Source organism: Amblyomma mixtum, chromosome 1 (assembly GCF_055824585.1).
Source record: "Amblyomma mixtum isolate Tamu chromosome 1, ASM5582458v1, whole genome shotgun sequence".
NCBI lineage: Eukaryota > Metazoa > Arthropoda > Arachnida > Ixodida > Ixodidae > Amblyomma > Amblyomma mixtum.
This window is the reverse complement of record NC_143012.1, coordinates 250,948,399-250,953,903: the sequence shown is the minus strand read 5'-3', so window position 1 is coordinate 250,953,903 and position 5,505 is coordinate 250,948,399.

Here is a 5,505-nt window from a genome sequence, read left to right as displayed (position 1 = left end):
GGCTGATGATGATGGGTTGACATGTAGCACCGTTTACATTAAAAAAAAAATTGTTCGTAGCTCTTGTGATAATGGGAGAGGCCTTTTTCCTGCTGTGTGTGTAGTCGGGGTGATGTTGATGATGATTTGGCATGCAGTACCGTTTACATAAAAAAAATTGCTGATAGTTCTGGTGATAACAGTGCAGTGCAGATTATTATTTTTTTTCAGATGGGCTCTGTAGTTTCTTACTCTTACGCAGTCGTTGACTGGAGTCGATAATCACAAATATGACTGTCTGCATATGCTTTGAAGATGGTAAGCAGAACGACGATGCAATTAAAGCTTTATTTCAGTCGCTGCCTTCGTTTAGAGTTGAAACCCAAATTTAGAATCCTATTCTTTTTTTCTTTATTTTTTTTTTTTTGGGGGGGGGGGTGGGGAGGACGTTACGCTTTTAAAATAAAAAAGTTTAGAAGCCTGCCCATTAAATAAGGAAAAAAAAAGAGCCTTCATGGTCTGTGACTACAGTGCCCATCATGCATGGCGAAGATCATGGGTTCGAATGCCTTGAAACGGGTAATTTAACCTTATTATTTTTTTGCAATTTTTTACATCAAGCGGTATTTTTTGCTCTCGGCCATAGGCCATAGGCCTACTGCATAGGCTTTCCTGCGGCATCAGACGCTTAAGGGTGTAGAGTTTAAAAAATCGCCAAGGCGACAATCCGAACATATATAAAAACCGTACGTGTCGGAACAGCACTAGGAAATAAAAGAGCAAATCGACTAAACAGCACCAGGAAAAACAGCACGACGACAAAGAAGACCGTAGAAACGACCTCGACGATAGCTCACCGCGGCGCAGTACGCTGGAGCGTTGCTTGAAGAGCGCGGATGGCAGACCTACGGCTTGCGCAGTCCGCGCTCCCTTAGGTTCAATGATCTAGATTTTTTTTAATTATGCAAGTGGAACCTGGCAAATGAGGTATAAAATTGTCCGAGACATCCGTCTGCTTCTATTTTTTGGCTTTAGCTTCCGGCCTCTTATCCGCCTCATGGAGTAAATTTTGATGAAGTGATTTTAATTTAGAGAGCAGCGCATTCCTTCGTTTCCTTATCATTGAGCTCCCGGAATTGTAGTGAAGTCTCATAGTGGCCCATTTACTTTACGACTCTGGCCGGTTGAAGATACGAAGGTTGCGCGGTCGTATTTCAGACAGCAAGTCCATAAACAGTTTAAAAACCTGAATGTTATTTTAAACAATAAACAACCTATACATGAAGGACAGAAACGGTGTTTCCCTAAGTGCTATGCCAAAGAACCTCACCTTACCTAATCAAACAACACAGCTGACAGAGTAAGTATGATAGTTCACCCCTCCCGCAGCTCTGTACTGTACTGAGCTGCGCTGTTTTATTGTCGTGATGTTTACCCCGGTGCTCTTCTACTGTCATGATGTTTTTTTGTTTTTGTCTGGCGTGCTTTTGTGTTTTCGCTAAGCCTTTTCTTCGCGTGCTTATGGTCGCTGTGCCGCTTTCTTTGTTTGCTTTGTGATGCATGCTCTTTCCCATGCGGCTTTTCGTGACCTCAAAAATTGCAGGTTTAAAAAAGAAACTTTATGAAACAATTTTTTTTTATTGCAATAACATTGATAGATGTATTACCGTCCCCATGTGCACCACTTGAGCGTCTAAGCTTGTTCTATATGCCTTGGTGCCATACGGAAGCGTTCAATCAAAATACATGCAGCCATTTTCAAAGCACTTTAGTATTGTAGCAAGGATTTGTTTCCGCCAATATCAAGTTATATATTAATGCAAAGAAACACTCGGTCGCTATCTTGGTCCTGCCCACTCACTTATTAAACGCAGTTTTAAACATACGCTGAAATTAAGTCAGATCAGCGATAATAAACGTGTAAATGGGTTTAAAATCACGAACATTGAAAGGCAAACATCCTTATAGAAGGAGTACAAGGCTTCAGCCACTGCCTGTGCGCCTTTATCAGCTTTGTGCAGTGGGAAACTACACCTCCGTTAAAACATATTTTCGGTTATGAATAGGTTTTTACAAATTTCTATACATCTCCTTGGTGAAAAAAGGGTTCTGCCCCAAACTGAATACCCTTCTTATTGGTTTCTCGACTCGATTTACGCAGCAAAACTACATTCGCATAACTTGACCCTAAAAGATGTTTCCTCTTTTTCTCTATCGCTGCTTTGCAAGAGTTGATTAAAATTATTGATGTTAGGGAGACATTATACCTTTTATAAATCCCGTAAGAATTGTCATGAATGTGTACATGGGCACTGTTGGTTTTTTTTTTTTTTTGAAGTAGGGGTAATCGAATTATACAAAACATAATGAGCTTGCCAGGGGGCCTGTAAGAGTAGAAAACTAGCCAGCAATATCGCCCAGCGTACCCACCCGCCTGCTGGTGCTGACTCTTGCCTAATAACCGCATATAAAAAAAGAGAATTCCCAATTAAAAAATTGCCGTAAGAAGTGCTAAACCTACACTGAAACAATGTTACTACCTGTGAAACAGACCTCACAAAAACAAGAGAAGACATTCTAGAGATTTTGTCCGTTGCCTATGGTTGAACAATGCTGCAATCATGATCAAAGTGTCATTGTTAGACACCAGAAGAATTCCAAATCCTGAGAGGCCCCCTGCCGAGAGAAAAATCGTTTTAGTGGCAGAGGTCGAGAAATGGGGACTGGGTTTCGTCGCTTCGCCATCAGTTGCTACCGATGCCCAGGGTCGACATGGCGTTGCCTTGAACGAGCCAATCGTTCAGGAACACGCAAAAGGCGGGAAGAGCTGAAACACGTTAAACTTTTTTCTTTCTGTCCTTGTTTTTCCTTTCGCCTGACGCTTTCACTCGCACCCAAATCCACTATTTGTTTGCATTCAGATGAGAAGGGTACCGTAAGGGTAGCTTCGAATGTTAAAAATAATTTTTTTTGCCGTCTTTTTATGACAGAAACGATTACCATAACCTGTTAGGTTCGAACGCTAGTCCGTTTCTGTTTCTATAGTAATCTTAAAATCACTTTCTTCTTTAGCGCTGAAGGGCAGACAAGTGCGCAACTACACGACACTCACGAAGAGAAACTTTTCAAAGGAAAATATAGGACAAGTAACGAATGTTTCTCTTCAGAATACGAGGAAACCAGACGACGTCGGCAGAAGGTGTCACTGAACTTTATTCCTTTAAAACAACTCCCGACAGTGTTCTTCATTAGGATGAGTTGTACATTTTTTTTTATTTCCGGCAATAATTTCGTATTGTTGATATTCTTTAGAGATCTTCCCTTTACGCAATTTCATACACGAAACTAAACTAGCCAAGAAAAGAATGGTGGCAGTATTTTTTCTGTATAATGAGTAGGACCCGGAACTTTAGGCATTTGGCTAAACATGCCTATAATTGCCTAAATTGGGGATTTTTGCACTTGCCTGCCTTTTTGGCATTTATTAGGAAATAGTCCCTATTTAACCATACTTGTTGCCTATAAATGCCTAAATTCGGCATTTCGGTCCTCGGTGCCGTTCAATTTTGAGACATCTTTTTAAGATGGTGAAAGGCGCGCACCGATGCACGCACAAAAGGCGCGGGTCTCGCCAAACGTTTTGCTCGAAATGTAACTGGCCCAACCAAAGAGGTTATATAATTTGCTTCAATGTAACCCGACACCCGAACCGGCACCGTCGAGCCGGGGACCGTTGCCTGAACGCGCGCAAGACTATCACATTCGCGCACTCACTGCTCGCTCGTCACTCGGTCGACTCTCGACCGCCTACCCCTCCGCAGGGAAGGGCCACTTCTCTGCCTGCCACTTCCAGAACACGTGACATTGACTTGAGTGGCTTCACAAACTTTGCTTCGTCAGCGCTCTCCATTTCATGTCGTATTGACATGCCGAAAGAAAAGGCATCGAGAGGCGCTCGTTGCAGGCAGTGGGTTTCGCAGTTTGGAAATGCTTTTTCAACTGATGGAAATCTGCTGTTCCGCAAACGGTGCGAAACTTCAGTATCAAGTCAGAAGCGATGCCAAGTAGCGCAACACGTCGCTACCAACAAGCATACTGCAAACCTAAAGCTAACGACAGAGGGGACATCGCAGCTCCTACTGGCAGAAGCCTTCAGCGGTAGTTCGACAGCAAAGGAGTCTTCATTTGCCGAAGAGTTGTGCCAAGCATTTTTAGTGGCAGATATCCTGTAATGGAAACCAACCAACAGTGATTTTAGGATTTTTGTGGAAAAGCACACCAAGCAGCATGTTCCAGATGAATCAAAGCTTCGTAAGAGGTACGTGAAAGAGTGCTACGAGGATGCTCTCCCCAAAATCAGAGATGAAATTGGGTGTCAGTCGACGAAACCATGGACGCTAGCGGACGGTATGCGGCCAAATTCATCGTCGGAACATTGAGCCCACAGAAACCCGGTCGAGCAATCCTGCTCGACGCTGATGTTCTTGAAAATTTGAGCCATTCGACGATAGCGCGTATTTTCACTTCATCTCTGGAGTCTCTATGGCCAGGAAATACTCAGTATGAGATGATTACGTGTTCGTTACGGATGGTGCATCCATCATGTGCAAGGCAGGAAAGGGACTGACACTTTTATACAACAAGATGGTTAACCTGACCTGCGTTGTTCATGCAATGCATCGTTTTGCCGAATGTGTCCGGCTCTCTTTTCCCCAAGTGGTAGTATTTAGCACAAAACAGGTGTTTCTTAAATCTTAGTCAAAAATTGCTGTTTTCCGCTCTTCAGCACCTGACATTCCTCTGCCGCCAAACCCTGTTTTGACTCGATGGGGAACATAAACGCAGCAGTATATTAGGCACGGCACTCGAGAGTGGTCAAATCTGTCTTTTAGGAAATCAAGGATGGCGCTGCGCGTGTGATTAAAGCAACAGCTGTGTTCGAAGAGGCGAGCTTGGAAACAGACCTAACATATATCAGTGCGAACTTCTGAACGCTGACGGAAGAGATGACAACGTTGGAAAAGGCTGGACCCTCTGTAGATGAATCATTGAAGGCCGTCGAACAAGTACAAGCAGCACTTCGGGGACTGGAAGGAAAGGGCGCTCCTGCTCCTACGAAGATGCAACAATTGGTAGAAAAAAATAGAGACCTAGAAACAATTTCGCAAATCAGAGACCTTCTAGGCGGAGACGATACGGCCATATCACCTGAAAGCCTGAGCCCCTGTGAACTCTTATGTTTTAGGTTCGCTCCACTAACTTCATGTGACGTCGAAAGAAGTTTTTTGAAGTACAAAGCTATGCTTAGCGAAAACCGAAGGTGCTTCAAGTTTCGAAAATCTGAGAATTGAGGACAGCGTACGCTCCGTGCTTTACTGGCAAATCCTGTACTACTAAATAAAAAGTATTATTCAAAGCACCTATTTTGATTTATAGCGCCTATTGCAATATTTTTAGGGCCTAGATGCCTACTTATTTCGGGGATCTTTAGTGCCTAAATTTCCAGGCCCTAATAATGAGCCAGCG